At 37.8% G+C, this 17,519-nt stretch overlaps 1 long non-coding RNA gene and 1 pseudogene across 1 annotated transcript in view; both read left to right on the top strand.

The window, feature by feature from the left end:
- The window catches only part of LOC144579916 (uncharacterized), a 166,976-nt gene that overhangs the window by 81,168 nt on the left and 68,289 nt on the right, over window positions 1–17,519 (top strand). The window lies entirely within an intron of this gene.
- Window positions 4,024–4,945, top strand: LOC100389130 (heterogeneous nuclear ribonucleoproteins C1/C2-like; annotated as a pseudogene).

The following is a 17,519-nucleotide window of genomic DNA, read 5'->3' as shown; positions in this document are numbered from 1 at the left end:
AGAAAAGGCCTTTGACAAAATTCAACACCCCTTCATGCTAAAAACTCTCAATAAACTGAGTATTGATGGAATGTACCTCAAAATAATAAGACCAATTTATGACAAACCCACAGCCAATATCATATTGAATGAGCAAAAGATGGAAGCATTCCCTTTGAAAACTGGCACAAGACAAGGATGTCCTCTCGCCACTCCTACTCGACATAGTACTGGAAGTTCTGGCCATGACAATCAGGCAAGAGAAAGAAATAAAGGGTATTCAATTAGGAAGAGAGGAAGTCAAATTATCTCTGTTTGCAGATGACATGACTGTATATTTAGAAAATCCCATCATCTCAGCCCCACATCTCCTTAACTGATAAGCAACTTCAGCAAAGTCTCAGGATACAAAATCAATGGGCAAAAATCACAAGCATTCCTATACACCAATAATAGACAAACAGAGAGCCACATCATGAGTGAACTCCCATTCACAATTAATACAAAGAGAATAAAATACCTAGAAATGCAACTTACAAGGGGTGTGAAGGACCTCTTCAAGGAGAACTACAAACCACTGCTCAAGGAAACAAGAGAGGACACAAACAAATGGAAAAACATTCCATGCTCATGGATAGGAAGAACCAATATCATGAAAATGGCTGTGCTGCCCAAAGTGATTTACAGATTTGATGCTACCCCCATCAAGCTACCACTGACTTTCTTCACAGAATTGGAAAAAGCTACTTCAAATTTCATATGGAACCAAAAAAGAGCCCATATAGCCAAGAAAATTCTAAGCAAAAAGAACAAAGCTGGAGGCAACATGACAGAGAATCTGGTTTGTTAGTCTTTTTCATTTGTTTTCTGTTTGCTTAAATGTTTGCCTATTTTGAAACAAATCAATTAGAAATTGCGTGCCCACTAGGAAGGAGAATATCTCTTTGCTATCTGGAATGGTGAGGGTTTTTTAATTTGCTTTTTGTTTTTAAATGTCTGTGTCTCTTGTATTACTTGACCTGTGGCTAAAATTGTAGAATTGAAGCTATAAGCTCTCTGTCTGTAATTTGGAAAAGCATCTACCTCTCAATGTGTGTGTATATTTTCCTATTTCTGGAGGGTATAAATAAATAAGATTATAAAGTCTTTTAAATTAAAGGATATTTGTTCTGATTGGTTGATAGAATAAATAAATGCCTATATAAAATCCCTAAAACATAAGCTAATTAAATTTCTAATACTTTAATGTGCTATAAAAATGTGCTAAAATTGGTTCTTCCTGAAACTAACTCAGAAACCTTTTAAAAATCCGAATTACATAACTAAAGCAAATATTTGGCAAATGATTAGTTTACCAATGTGAGTTTAATAAAAACAGCTTTGTCTTTTCTGATTTATCACTATTAAGAGTAATACAAGCAAACAGCTTATTTTACCTGGGTATGTTTTTCTTAGCATTTTTTAACAGAACAAATAAGCTAACATTATTTTTTGTAATGTTTTATGTATATTTATGTCCAAGTGAAGCGAATCCTTATTCTGACAGTTTTTTTTTTCTGGATTCTCCTCTGCATCTATGCCATTACCTGACACACTTTTTATTTCCACAGTAATTGTGTGTCTTTTTTTGTTTTGTTTTTGTTTTTTGAGATGGAATTTTGCTCTTGTTACCCAGGCTGGAGTGCAATGGCGCAATCTCGGCTCACCGCAACCTCCATCTCCTGGGTTCAGCCAATTCTCCTGCCTCAGCCTCTTGAGTAGCTGGGATTACAGGCATGCGCCACCATGCCCAGCTAATTTTTTTTGTACTTTTAGTAGAGACGGGGTTTCACCATGTTGACCAGGATGGTCTCGATCTCCTGACCTCGTGATCCACCTGCCTCGGCCTCCCAAAGAGCTGGGATTACAGGCTTGAGCCACCGTGCCCGGCCATAATTGTGTTCTATAGTTATGTCATGTTGAAGATAATTTCTAAGATCTCTAGGTAATTTAAGCCTTAAATTGATATTAAATTAATTAATATGTAATCAATAGACATCTAGTTGCTTTCTAAGTAGGATAGAACACTAACACACACATTATTAAGAATAATTGTACTTATTCTTGTATATTAGAGAAACTATTACAATGGGTCATGTTAATAAATGTGCTCACTTTTGCCACACTGGGATGCATGTGACTACAAAATGTTACATCATGAATTTTGTTAATCTGCTTAAATGCTTTGAGGTGACAGAAATATGTTAATTATCCACTTTCTTGTCTTTTCTGTGAAATAGAACTTAATTACTTCAGTTAAAAGTTATAATTAATATGAGTGGTTACAACTGCACCTGGGAAAAATAGAAAAATGTAACTGAGAATATGCTTTTGTTTCTCCGTAAGCAGCAGTTCTTGGAATGTTTGTTCTTCAGATCACTTCACACTTACTTAGGACCTCAAAGAGCTTTTGTACATGTGATTACAACTATTTGTATTTATTATATTAAAAATAAAAACTGAGAAATATTTAAAATGCCCATTTATTCATTTATTTAAAGATGGCAATGATGAATGTATAGCATGTGATCATAAATAAGAGCTTCAGATTATTATAAAATTAGTTTTAAACTTGTGGACCCCTCATATCTGCAGTAGAATAAAAGTGTCACCAGAGTATGAAAGAGCATAATAAAGGTTAAAACTTGAAAGTGAAAGCTTAATATTTAAGCTACTAAATGTGTTAAAACTTTTGCAAAATTCACTCAATCTTGATGTACTTGGTTTCTTGATTTACTGATTGCCTTTACCTACAATGTGAATGGTTATTCCTTCTATGGTAACCAACCTTCCTGATCTGCCTGGAACCACAGGATTTCCTGGGTATAAAACTTTCAGCACTAAAACTGAAACAGTCCCAGAGAAACCAGAATAGTTGGTTGCCCTATTTACTTTCTGTGTGATCTGCCTAGAAAGCAAAGATTCTGTGACTCACTTGAATAACTGTACATTCTGTATGGTAACTTTATGCTCTTATCTATGAAAAAGTAGAAAAAGGAAAGTGAGAAGAAGAAAACAAAAAGAGGAGGGGGAGGCCGAGGAGGAACAGATGCAGGGGAGGAGAAGAAGGAGGAAGAGGTAGAGGAAAAAATTAAGGAAAAAGTCCCTTATTTATGAAAGTAAGCTTTTTCTTTCATGTAGGGTTCTTTACAACCTGTTACCTTGTACATTTATTTTTAAATGTCTTATTGTCACTTTAATAGGAAACCAAGTACTGTTTCCCAGGCACTCATGAACCTATTTTAATCAAGTGTCCAAGTCTTTGACAGCTTTTTTGATTTTTGCCTTCCAAAAATCAGACCTGAAATATAGAAGAAAATAAAATAAAACTTGCAAGACATCTTTTACACCTACAACAGTTTTTGAGATTTCCCAGAGGGTTCCTAGAAAATCACAAAGATTTGTTATTTTACCTTATAAAAAGAGATACTGAAAATGATCAGCTTTTGTAGATTCCATGGAAGAGCTGTCTTGTGTTTCCTATATTAAATTTGCATAGGTCAGATGCTATTAATATGAATATTTTATAAACTTTATGCCTTATGAGGTATTCATCAATGCTTTACTTTCTGTATATGTTTCAATTTTAAGGAAAATACTGATCAAAAGTCTTATAAAATAGTTCTGTTGAATTTTCCTATATTTATCTGAGTCTGAGTAGTGTTTTACCTGATGATATTGAGCAACAGTATATTTCAATTGTTGTTTAAAATGTTAATTGGCCACAGCCTTTTCTCGCTTTTTTAAAAAAAGCTTGAATCGAATAATTTTTAGGCTAGTGGGTTCTCAGTGCACATCAGATATACTCACAAAGTTTTATAGAAAAAGAGAAGTCTGCATTTTGTGAAGAGACAAAAACTGAGCGATTGTGGCCACATTGCCGACCTCCAGCAGCAGTAGGCTTCTCCACCTAGAACCCGGGAGTAGGAGGAGACTCGGAATCCAATCTCTTCTCCCTCCCGGCTTCTGTTTTCGGCTTTGTGAGAAACCTTACCATCAAACACAATGGCCAGCAACCTTACCAACAAGACAGATCCTCGCTCCGTGAACTCCCGTGTGTTCATTGGGAACCTCAAAACTCTGGTGATCAAGAAATCTGATGTGGAGGCAACTTTTCGAAGTACGGCAAAATCGTGGGCTGCTCTGTTCATAAGGGCTTTGCCTTCGTTCAATATGTTAATGAGAGAAATGTCCCAGATGCTGTAGTGGGAGAGGATGGCAGGAAGATTGCGGCCAGGTTTTAGATATTAACCTGGCTGCAGAGCCAAAAGTGAACTGAGGAAACGCAGGTGTGAAACGATCTGCAGCAGAGACGTACGGGTCAGTAACAGAACACCCTTCTCCGCCCCCTCTACTCAGTTCTTCCTTTGACTTGGACGATGACTTTCAATGGGATTGTTATGATAGGTTGTGTAGTTACCCAGCACGTGTACCTCCTCCTCCCCTCCTCCTACTGCTCGGGCGTAGTAGTGCCTTTGAAACATCAGCAAGTATCAGGAAACACCTTGTGAAGGGGCAAAAGCGACTTCGATTCTAAGAGTGGACAGCGGGGATCTTCTGAGTCTGGAAAGTTGAAAGGAGTTGACCTTTAGGTCATTAAGAAGGAATTGACCCAGATAAAAGAAAAAGTGGATTATCTCCTGGAAAACCTGGAAAAAATTGGAAAGGAACAGAGCAAACAAGCAGTAGAGATGAAGAATGATAAATCAGAAGAGCAGAGCAGCAGCTCCATGAAGAAAGATGAGGCTAATGTGAAGATGGAGTCTGAGGGGGGTGCAGATGACTCTGCTGAGGAGGGAGGCCTACTGGATAATGATGATAATGAAGATGGGGGGATAACCAGCTAGAGTTGATCAAGGATGATGAAAAGGAAGCTGAGGAAGAAGAGGATGACAGAGACAGCGCCAATGGCGAGGATGACGCTTAAGCACATAGTGGGGTTTAGAAACCGTATCCCATTATTTCTCTACCTAGGTGCTTGTCTAAGATCAAATTTTTCACCAGATCCTCTCCCCTCTTATCTTCAGCAATGCTCACTGCTCTCCCCATCCTTGTCCTCCCCATGTTCATTAATTCATATTTCCCTGCACGTAATCCCATTTTCACTTCCTTTGATGCTCATAGTTTTGTTAAGTCTTACCCTGTAATTTTTGCTTTTATTTTGATACCTCTTTATGACTTAACAATAAAAAGCATGTATGGGTTTTATTAACTGTCTCCAAAATAATCTTGTTATGTAGGGAGTAGAGTTCTTTTCATTCATACATAAGCTCAGCAGTTGTTTTCCTAACTGCAAAGACAATCTCATTTAGTTGAGTAGCTCCCGAAAGCAGCTTTGAGTTAGAAGTATGTGTGTTACACCCCAACATTAGTGTGCTGTGTGGGGCAGTTCAACACAAATGTAACAATGTATTTTTGTGAATGAGAGTTGGCATGTCAAATGCATTTTCTGCAAAAATAATGTTATAGTCTTAAGATGTTTTTTCTTTTTTTTTTTTTTTTAGGCGGAGTTTCGCTCTTGTTACCCAGGCTGGAGTGCAATGGCGCGATCTCGGCTCACCGCAACCTCCGCCTCCTGGGTTCAGGCAATTCTCCTGCCTTAGCCTCCTGAGTAGCTGGGATTACAGGCACGCGCCACCATGCCCAGCTAATTTTTTGTATTTTTAGTAGAGATGGGGTTTCACCATGTTGACCAGGATGGTCTCGATCTCTTGACCTCGTGATCCACTGGCCTCGGCCTCCCAAAGTGCTGGGATTACAGGTGTGAGCCATGGCGTCCGGCCTAAGACGTTTTTTTCTAAAGTTGATACTGTGGTTATTTTTGTGAGCAGCTTGATGTTTGGGACCTTTTTTCCTCAAAATAAGCAAGTCTTTATTAAACCAGGAATTTGAAGGGGAAAAAAAAAAAGAAATGGAGTCTAACCCCTACTCCAGACTTACTGAATCTCTTTTCTTGATATTTTTGGTATGCTATTTACATGCTATATCTAAGGATTATTATATGTTGTATCTCAAGAATTTTTCCTCTGTAAAATATACTCATTTAGTTTTATAAAGTGGATATGACATTCATGGACTTCTTAAAAAGTAGACTTAATTATTACCCTAGGAGATATTTGTTTACATTTTTTTGAGTGAATGACTTTCTTGTCTTTGCCTTGCATGCCACCAAACAACCCACCAGCTTTCCTTGTCAGATGCATTATTCTTGCATTATTTTTATTATGCATTCTCATCAGTGCTTTTACACTTGAAAGTTAGTACAAAACTATAGCTCTGTCACTTATCAGTGGTTTTTGTTTTACTCTAATGCTTATTGAACTACAGGCTGGAATTGGTGTCTTCAACAAAGAAGCACAGGCTCAGAGCCTTATGGCAAAAGGTACTTCAAATACTGACCCTTCAAAGTCCTGATTCTTAGACAGAGGTGTCTGAGCTGGAAACACTTTAGCAACTTTCAGATCATATCAGTATATTGAGTGAGGATTTCCAGAACCCTTTTTAGTTGAACAGATGGCCTCATGAGATACTATGTATGCATTAGTGTCATCTACAGATACTGACAGTTTCTTCTTATTTCGGATTTTTATACTTTTTTATTGTATTTGATACAATGGCTAAACCTTCCAAAAAAGTAGTTAATAATACTGATGATAGTGGACATGTTTGTCTTTTGTCTTATTCTTTTTTTTGAGACAGAGGCTCGCTCTTTCACCCAGGCCGGAGTGCAGTGGTGTGATTTCGGCTCACTGCAAACTCCACCTCCTGAGTTCAAGCGATTCTCCTGCCTCAGCCTCCCAAGTAGCTAGGATTACAGGTGCATGTCACCACACCTAGCTGATTTTGATATTTTTAGTAGAGACAAGGTAGTCTCGAACTCTTGACCTCGGCCTCTGTAAGTGCTGAGATTACAGTTCTAAGCCACTGCACCCATCCTGTTTTATTCTTGATTTTAGTGGAAATACTTTTAATAGTGTTTTTACAATAAGACTGATTTGTTACTTTTTAGTGTAATGTATCTTAAGAAGTCAGTCATCCATATCTATTTTACTGAGCTTTTTTTTAACTTAGTATCAATAATAGCTGTTCAGCATTATATGATTTTCTCCTTTAACATAGTAACATGATAAATCACATTGAATCTTCCTTACATTCTAGGAATTAACATCGTTATTTATGGTGTATTTCTTTAACTGCTTCCTGACTATATTTGATTATATTTATTTAGAATATTTACATGTGTATTTATGAGTAAGGTTAATACATCATTTAAAAATTTCAGACTATCTTGTCTGTTTGGGGTTTAAATACTGAACTGGTTTGTAGAATGAATTTGGAAGGTTTTCTTTTTTTCTCTGTGTCCTAGATTGTTTTATGCAAGAGGTGGTTAGGGTTGGAAGTAAAGACTTAAAAGTGTCATTATTTGAGGTTACACAATCATTTACCTAGGAAAAAAATCACAGTCAACACCCAGTGTATTAGAAGTGATAAGAGAATTCAGAAAGTTTGCTAGATATAAGAGCAATCTATAAAAATCAATAGTATTGCCCTATGCAAGCCATAACTTACTGGAAAATACAATAACAGGAAGAAATTATTCACAAGGGCAAGAAATATCCAAAAAGTCTAGGAATTAACAGAAGCAAAAAGATCACACAAACACTATTAACAGAAGCACATTAAGATCTCTAAGGAAATACCTTACAACTGCTACTAAAGGACACAGAAGATGATTGAATAAAAGGGGAGGCTGCCTGTGCTCTTGGATTGGATAATTTAACATTGAAAAGATTTATATTGCCCACAAATTCATCTATAAACTCAATGTACTCCCAAATGAAAGTCCACGTAGATGTTTTTGGGAATATGGTAAATTCACTCTAAAATTTATGTGGTGGTGTAAAGGTCCATGTGTAGCTAAGTCTTTATAAAGAACAGTGAAGGGTGGGGATTTATCTTACCAGATATTGAGATATACTACAAAGCCAAAACAATAAATACACAATGATTTTGACACAAATTCAGGTAAATAGACCAACAGAGCAGAATAGAAAGCTCAGAGACAGACCACTGTGCATGTGGGAACTTAGTGTACAGTGAAAACGCCACAACGATTCAATGGAAGAGGGGCAGAGAGTGAGCAAACTGGTTTGTTAGACAGAGAAAAATAAGACCCCATAGAAAGGTGCAGTCTATGTGAATTACAGACCTAACTGTGAATGATAAAACTATAACATTTTAAGAAGATGTAGGAGACTATTTCTGTACTTAAGGAAGAAAGACTTCTTAAACAAAACTTCAGAAGCACAAACTATCAGGCAAATAATTATATTTATTACAAACAAATTAAGAATTTCTGGGAAAAATAGAAAACGTTCTAACATTCCAAAAATAATACCAAAGAGTTTTCTAACATTCTAAAAGAAAATTAAGGATTTCTGTTCAATGAAGAACACTACTGAGAAGGCTAATTTACAACAATGAGACAAAACAGTTGCAATATGTCAAACCAACAACTGAATATTAATAATATCTAGTAAAAGCACAGAAGGTAAAACTCAAAATTCTAACGAATATATGAAGTGATATGCAAACTTATTCAGAGTCGGGGAAATGTGAATTAGACAATAATGACGTGTCACTTTATGGTAGAAACTGAGTAATGTAGAGTGTGACGGGGATACACGGGACAGAGGGATATGGGAGCTTGAGGACAAGTTGATGGTACAGCCACCTCAAACACAGTCTGGCCCTATTCAGTCAAACACATTGTCTATGCATTCTCTAGACCCTTCCATTTCTGGAGTATGTATCTGTAGGCAATTCTTACATAGATCCATGAGTGGCTTGTATAAGGACATTGTAGGAACCTGTGTATCTTTTACCGGCCAGGTGAAGAGATAAAATGTGGTAGATGTACATCATGAACTATTATAAAACTATTAGAAACAATTCATTAAATGTGTACAGAGCAACATGAATTAACCCCTCTCCCAAATGAATGGAGCAAAAAAATGTAGGAAACACAATGAGATATATAACACAATGTCATTACATAAGGTAAAAATATAGTACCACGAAACAGTGCACATCTTGTAAAAATATACTAACACTAAAGCAGAGAGAATGAAAGAACAAAGACAAAAAGGAATAAAGTTATTCACACACACACACACACACACACACGAAACGTGGAAAGAAAAAAATGCAATGGTATTATTTGTCTCTTGAAAATTTCATTAAAAATTGCCTATGAAACCAGCTGGGCATGGTGCTTTTGTGAGGAAGGATATTTCCTTGTTTCTTAATTTCATGTAAAGCAATTGGTCTCTTTAGATTGTTTGCCTCTTCTAGGACCAGTTTTGGTCTTTCTTATTACTTGAAAAATTTCCATTTCTTGAGGAAATAACTGTATTTACTTTTGTTTCCTCTGTATCAGTGGCTATTTCCCCATTCTAATTTTAATTTTGTGTATTTATTTCTTATTTTTCTTAGTTTGATTATTAGCCACTAGTATCTTTATTTTTAAATATCCAACTCTTAAATTTATTTTTGTTTTCAGTGTCATTAATTCTGCTTGTTTCTTTAGCAATTTCTTTCTCCTATTGTCCTTATGCTTATTTTCTTATTCTTTTTCTAATTTTTAAATTCTTTATTTCTCTATTTATTTTGAGACAGGGTCTTAATCTGTCACCCAGCCTGGAGTGCAGTAGTATGATCTTGGCTCACTACAACCTCTGCCTCCCAGGCCTGATCAAAACCAGAAAACTGATTGGTGTAATTAATACCATTAACTAGATTACAGATCTCTCTCCTATTTTGCCAGTTTTTTTTGCATGCCTTCATTTCTGTATGTCTTTGGGTACAATTTTATGATATTTAGTCTCATGTATAGATTCATATAACCACCACTATAATTATGACACAGAAATGTTCTGTCCCCACGAAAGAACGCTTTTGTGCTGTCCCTTTACTGCCCCTTATAGTCATATCCTTCCTTCCCTTTCCTAACCCCTGGCAACCACTAATGTGTTCTCCATCTATAATTTTATAATGTCATTTAGATGACGTTATAGAAATGGAATTATATAGCATATAACTTTTGAGATTGGCTTTTTCACTTTTCCTTATGCCCTAAGATCCATCCAAATTCCTGTTAAGAATCAAGTTTGTTCCTTTTTATCACTGAGTAATATTCCACTGATGGATGTAATACAGTTTTTTTTTAAACCTTTTGCCTATTGGAGGGCATTTGGATTGGATTTAGGTTTTGGCTGTCACAAATAAAATGGCTGTCAATATTCATGCACAGGTTTTTGTGTGAAAATAACATTTTATTTCTCTGGGGAAAGTATCCAGGAGAGTGATAGCTGAATTGTGTGGTAAGAGTAGGTTTAATTTTTGAGTAACTGATGACTCATTTCTAGAGTTGTGCTTCTATTTTATATTATCACCAGCAATGTATGAGTAATCCATTACCTCTGCATCTTTGCTAGCATTTAGTATTTTTTCAAAAACATCACTAAAATAATTATTTTCTTCTTTGTAACTTTATTTACATGATCACAATTTCAATAATGAAAATGTATGTTTTTATTTTCATTTTGCATGGTTTTGCATTTATTGATTTATTTAAATTTTAGTTTCGGGGGTAAATGCGGAGGTTTGTTACATGGATATATAATGTGATGCTGGGTTTGGGCTTTTATTTATCCCATCACCCAAACAGTGAACATAGATCCAAGAGGAGCTTTTCAACACTAGTCTCTCTCCCTTTCTCCTCACTTCTGAAGTCCCCAGTGTTTATCATTTTCATTTTTGTGTCCACGTGTACCCAATGCTTACCTCCCACTTGTAAGTGAGAACATGCAGTATTTGGTTTTTTGTTTCTGCATTAATTCACTTAGGATAATGGCCTCTAGCTGCATCCATGCTGCTGCAGAGGACATTATTTCATTCCTCGCTATTGGCTGCCTAGTATTTCATGGTGTATATGTATCACGTTTCCTTTAACCACTCCACCATTGATGGGCATCTAGGTTGATTCCATGTCTTTGCTACTGTGAACAGTGCTACAATAAACATACAAGTGCCGGTGTCTTTTTAGCAGAATGCCTTAGATGCCTTATTAGCAGGTGCCATAGATGAAATCAAGAAAGTTATCAAGGAAGTATCCTCTCTCATAAACGCCATGCCAGATGGTTTCAAAGGCAATTTTTAATTAAATCTTCAAAGGATAAATAATACAATTGCATTTTTTTCTTTCAAGGCTGTGTGTGTGTGTGTGTGTGTGTGTGTGTGTATGAATAACTTTATTCCTTTTTGTCTTTGTTCTTTCATTCTCTCTGCTTTAGTGTTAGCATATTTTTACAAGATGTGCAAGCAGAATAATTTATTTTCTTTTGGGTATAAACCCAGAATGGGGTTGCTGGGTCAGATAATAATTCCAGTTTTAGTTCTTGGAGACATCTCCAAACTGCTTTCCACAGGGTCTAAATTAGTTTACACCAACAGTGTATCAGTGTTCTCTTTTCTCCACAACCTTACCAACACCCGTTATTTTTTGACTTTTTAATAATACCTATTATGACTGGTGTGGGATGGTGTCTCATTGTGGTTTTAACTTGTGTCTCTGATGATTAGTGTAGTTGAGCATTTTTTCATGTTTGTACTTATATGTCTTCTTTTGAGAAGTAACTGTTCATAACCTTTGCCTACTTTTAATGGGATTATTTGATTTTTCTTATTGATTTGTTCAAGTTTTCTATAGATTCTTTGTCAGATGCACAGTTTGCAAATAGTTTTTCCCATTCTATAGGTTGCATGTTTACTCTGTTGACTGTTTTGTTTTGCTCTGCAGAAGCTCTTTAGTTTAATTAGGTCCCAATTGTCAATTTTTGTTTTGGTTATATTTGTTTTTGAAAATTTAGTTATATATTCTTTGCCTGGGCCAATGTCCAGAGTGTATTTGTATGTTTTATTCTCATATTTGTATAGTTTGAGGGCTTATATCTGAATCTTTAATCCATCTTGTGTTAATTTTCATATATGGTTAGAGATAATGGATCCAATTCATTCTTCCACACATGGTTAGCCAGTTTTCCCAGCACCATTAATTGAATAGTGTATCCTTTCTCCATTGTTTATTTTTGCTGACTTTTTCAAAGATCAGTTGGTTGTAGGTGTGCAGCTTTATTTCAGGGTTCTGTATTCTGTTCCATTGATTTATGTGTCTATTTATGGTCTATTTTTGCACTAGTACCAGCTAGCAGTTAGTATTATCAGTATTTTTAATTTTAGCCATTCTAACAAGTATTCAGTGGAATGTCACTGTGGTTTTAATGTGCATCTTCTTAATGTCTAATGGCGTTAAACATCTTTTAATGTGTTTATTTACTATCTTTATTTCTTTACTGGTGGAATGTCCATTTAAGTCTTTTGCCCATTTTCTTATTGAATTTTTTGCTTTTTTTTTTAAAAAAACTGGAGAGTTTAGAGAGTTTCATATTGTTTTAGATATGAGTCATTTGTCAAATACGTAATTTGCAAATATTTTTTCCCATGTAGTTTTAATATTATCACCAATTTCTAACCATTTTGCCATTTAAGTTTGGATTTACAGTTTAATTCGAAGGTTTTTAAGGGCATAAACAGAACACAAAAAGAATAAAATTTATTAACAACGTAATGTTAGCCAGAGGGGTCATCTAGGGCTAAGGGAAAGGCATCTTGTTCATGCAGGGCTTTTAGCAGAGTCTGAAGAATAGGTGGGGAGAAAAAATCTGCGGCTGATCACAGCAACCTTGAGGGTTTATTAATCAGGGGCTATAAAATAATGAGAGTCCCAAGTGCAAAATAGCAGAGACTTTCTGAAGACCTCTCCAAGCATTATCTTCATACCCCAGATTAGGTGATATAATCAATGCCCACCTCACCTGAAGAACAGCACCCTCTCAGACGTGGCTGCTTCTGTGGGCCAAAGGTCCCCATCTGTGGCTGCGTGGCAGGAAGATTTCTTAACCTGGTCTGGAGGTCTTCATAGAAGGGCCATAAATGTAAGCATGGTCAAGGTTGGGCTGATAAACACAGTGGTGTGTGAAGTTCAGGCTATTAATTAACTTATTACACAGTTTTGTACCAAGTAACTTAGAGAACTCAGGGAGGAGTAGAGAGAGGAGGTGAACAGCATGAGACTAGGTCCTACCTGGCTAGAGAAAGCCTAATGGAGGCCCTGTGGTCATCAAATGGAACAATAAGAAAGAATTCCCGGACATGCAACCTGACTTGACCCCTGTCTGCCAAATCTCAGCAGAACTAAATCAACTGAAATTGAGTAAAGTTAGTTAGAAAAGAGTGACTCAAAGAGGGCTTCTTGGAGGAAGCACTTTTTGAGAAAGTTCCTAAGAATTGCTAGAAAGAGAAGGATCAGGCATTTTTCAGGAGAAAATGGGAAGGAAAATAATGTGCAGGAGGCATCACATTCACTTCAGGAGACAAGCCCAGCCCAAACAGAAAGGGAGTGTTCAGGTCTTCAGAAAAGGGACTTAAGGGGGCTTTAAACACCAAAATGAGCAGGGCAGATGCTATGTGATAGGAATTAAGGTGCTACTGTGGGCGCTGGAAGTTCCCGGAAACTCTCTCCCCTGACGCTTGTCACAGTGTCTGAGACATCAAAGAGGCTTTTTTGAATTAAAAAAAAAGCACTTTTTTGAATAAAGCCTTACTCCCTTCAGGTTCTTCTTTTAGAAGCAAAAAGATATTTCTACCCTCTAATGCCCCTACACAATGGACCAGCCTACAGTGTGCTATGCCTGGGGTTGCCTTTCTGTGTTTTCTAGAAATGTCCCCTCTTATCTTTGCAAGTATTTAGCCCCCGTACAGGGGGTCTTTCTAGATTCCTGCAACTCACCCTGCCCTCTAGATGCCAGCAAGCTCTTGAAGCACTGGCCCTCTGGGGTACTCCTTTGGCCCCTTGGCCTGATGTGAGGTTTCCTGAGTGAATGCCAGTCATGATTTCAGCATGAGCTGATGGTCAACACACATTTATGGAGGAATGAAAGACTTCAGAGACATCTCAATCCCCAAGGCTGTTTTGAAATTGTTACCTGATATTGCTCCCATTTATTTATTTTATTTAATTGGGTTTATTTCTATTGTAGTTGTTCTTGTTCTTGTTTGTTTTGTTTTTGTTTTGTGGCTTATAACAACAGAAATTTATTCTCCCCATTCAGGAGGCCAGAAGTTAAAAAAATCCAGATGTTGGCAGGGGTGATTCCTTCTGCAGGTTCAAGGGGAAAATCTGTTCAATGCCCCTCTCCTGTCTTCTAGTGGCTGCCAGCAATCATCGGCATTCGTTGTCTTGTAAACACATCACTCCAATTTTTGCCTTCATTTTCACATCACCTTGTTCTGTGTGTGTCTTTTTCTATGTCTATAAGGAGAGTGTCATTGGATTTAGAGCCCACTGTAATCCAGTATGATCTCATCTCAATCTCTACCTTAATCACATCTCCACTGAGTTAATTAAGTAGTTAAGTTGACAGGAGAACCCCTATCTTATTCTGTCCTTCAGTGCTGGGACTCTTCAGGATTCAGAACAAGTTGAGGTTTGTTAGCTCTTCCCCCACCTGCTAGAGTGTCCCCTTTTCATAGCTTCTTGGCACCCAGACTGTGCAATGTGGCCTCATGAGAAAGGAAGAATTTTTGGCATCACAAAGACCCAGGTGCCAATCCCAATGCTCCCTCTTAGTTCTGCCTATAAATCCCTGCAGAGTGGAAAGAAAGTCTTGCTGTGAGCTGGAATGGCAGACACATGGGGTTCAGAGGACAGGGCACAGCAGTCCTTCCTGGTTCCAGAGGCCAACCTGATTGTGTATGGAGAGTTTCTTTATTAGTTATCAATTTCTGTGTAACAAACGACCCCAAGACTTAGTAGTTCGAAATAACACAAACATTTATCATTTCACATTCCTCTGGGTCCAGAATGTAAGAGTAGCTTAGCTGGCCTGGAGAATCTTCTCTCAACAGTGGCTCACAGGCTGTGGGTGAGAAGTTTCAGTTGCTCTCCACATGTGCCTTTCCGCAGGGCTTCTTGAGTGTCCTCATGACCTAGTGGCTGGCTTCCTTTAGATCAAGTGGTCCAGAAGAGAGAGCAAAGAGGAAATTATATCTTTTGTGACCTAGCCTTGGAAGTCACACACCATTACTTCTGCTGCCAGTCCACATTCAAGTGGAAGGAAATTAGTTTACACCTTTTAAAGAAGTTGTGTCAAAGAATTTGCTAAAGCATTTTGAAACCACCTCAGCAACCTTCTCCACTAGGTCTCTATCCTCCTTCTCCACTGTCTTCATCTATTTAGTCTTATTCCTGCTCTGCTCCCCTCACCTCCCAGCTCCCATCCCCAGGGTCCAGGATATGTTAGAGTGGTGTGTTTGTGGTACTGGGGTGGTGGTTGCCAGATTAGATCTTAGAAGTCTTAGCAGCACTGGAGGGGCTTTAGGTCCTTCTAGTTTTAAAACTTAAGTGTAGGCAGGCATGGTGGCTCACGCCTGTAATCCCAGCACTTTGGGAGGCTGAGGCGGTGGATCACCTGAGGTCAAGAGTTTGAGACCAGCCTGACCAACATGGTAAAACCCCAATTAGCCGGGCGTGGTGGCACATGCCTGTAATCTCAGCTACTTGGGAGGCTGAGGCAGGAGAATTGCTTGAACCCAGGAGACAGAGGTTGCAGTGAACCGAGATGGTGCCATTGCACTCCAGCCTGGGCAACAAGAATGAAACTCTGTCTCAAAAAACAAAACAAAACAAAAAAAAACAAAAACAAAAAACAAACTTAAGTGTCTGCAGGAAAACTCTGGTTAATACCGAAACCACCTCTTGTTGTATAACCTCAATGCTCACAAAACTTTCTTATTCTGTAGTTCAAATAAAAGATGAATAAGGAAAGAAGAAAAGAGGTCAGAACGAAAGAATAACTTCTTTTGACATTTATAAGTGCATACTTTTAACCAACTTTACTAACTTTTCAGAGATTCAATTTATTTATCAAGAATATGGGGATAGTAATATTTGTCTCACAAGACTGTTATGTTAGGACTGTTTTAGTTGCAAATAATAGAACCCCAACTCATACTAGTCAAGGGTTGGGGTTGCTTATTGACTTACAAATAAAAAGTACAGGGCTAGGACTGGCTTCAGGAAGCACTGGCTCCTGCGGCTTAAATAAGGAAGCACCTCTTCATCTCTTGCCCCCTGCTATCCTCCATGTAGGCTTCGGGAACAGAGGTGCAACAAGCAAATTGGCAGTGGTTCACTACCACTTTATGTCCACTGAAGGACATAAAGGAAATAAACTGCCCGGAGCTTTTGATGGGAATTTTTTTTTCTGAATTCTTCTCCTTTCCCGTCTCTCTCTCCATGTGATTGTTTAAGTCCTTTGGATTCTCCCTTAGCATTGTGCAAACACCCCTCCTCTCCATTCCATCACTTGCTATGGCCTTCGACTGCCACTCCTGGACTATTGGAGCATCTGAACCTGAATCTGGCTCTGGATGATCCATCGTTCCCACATAGCTCTGAATGGCGCCTTGACTACAGAGGTCCACGTGGATGGTTTATGCCAGAGAAAGCTGGCTGCAGGTGGGCGGTAGAGCAAAGCTAGCTGAGATGGAGTGGAGATGTATGGTAGCCATGGTGCTGGCACCACATTTCCCAATGCAGCCCTGGAAACCAGAGCATCTGTGAGCAGAGGGAGACCAGATGGCCAGAGTGCACTGCAGCTTCTCGGCTTCCACACACAAGCAGCTTCACCCTCTATCTTTCCTCCCAGGAGCAGGGATTGCTTTCCGTGCTTTGATCTACAGTGGAAAGTGCCTGGCTAACCCAGCCAACCAGCTCTGCAAGGGAATTCACAGTGAAGCCAGATGGAGTTTGATTTTGTTCAGGCTTATTTATTTATTTTAAATGTTATTTACTTGAATTTGCTTTTTAAAAAGTTTTTAATCATGAAATATTTCAGATATCTATATAAGCAGCCAAGATAGTTGAATGAATTCCATACACCGATCACCCAGCTTCAAAATCTATCAACTCGTGGCAAGTCTCATCTCAATGCCATTCCTGCTATTATTCTCCTCAATTATCTTGAAACAAATCCCAGACATTATGCTCTTTTACTCAGCAATATTTCAGCATGTATTTCTAAAATATGAGAACTTTTAACATACATGACCGTGATGCCATTGTCACACCTAAAAATTTAGCAGTACAGTCTTTTTGGTAATATCAAATATCCAACCAGTTTACAAATGTCCCTAATTATCTTTTTTACGGTTATTTCATTTTTACTGTTAATTTGTTAGAATTAGCCTTCAAATACAGGCCATGTAGTACAATGGATTGATATGTCTCCTGAGTCTCTTTTAGTCTATGGGTTCCTTTCTTTTTGTCCCTTGCAATTTTTTTTCTTGAAGTAACCAAGCTATTTGTTCTATAGGATTTC

This window comes from Callithrix jacchus, chromosome 17, assembly GCF_049354715.1.
Source record: "Callithrix jacchus isolate 240 chromosome 17, calJac240_pri, whole genome shotgun sequence".
Lineage (NCBI taxonomy): Eukaryota > Metazoa > Chordata > Mammalia > Primates > Cebidae > Callithrix > Callithrix jacchus.
Note: the sequence above shows the minus strand (reverse complement) of the source record. Positions and strands in the feature narration are given on the sequence as shown.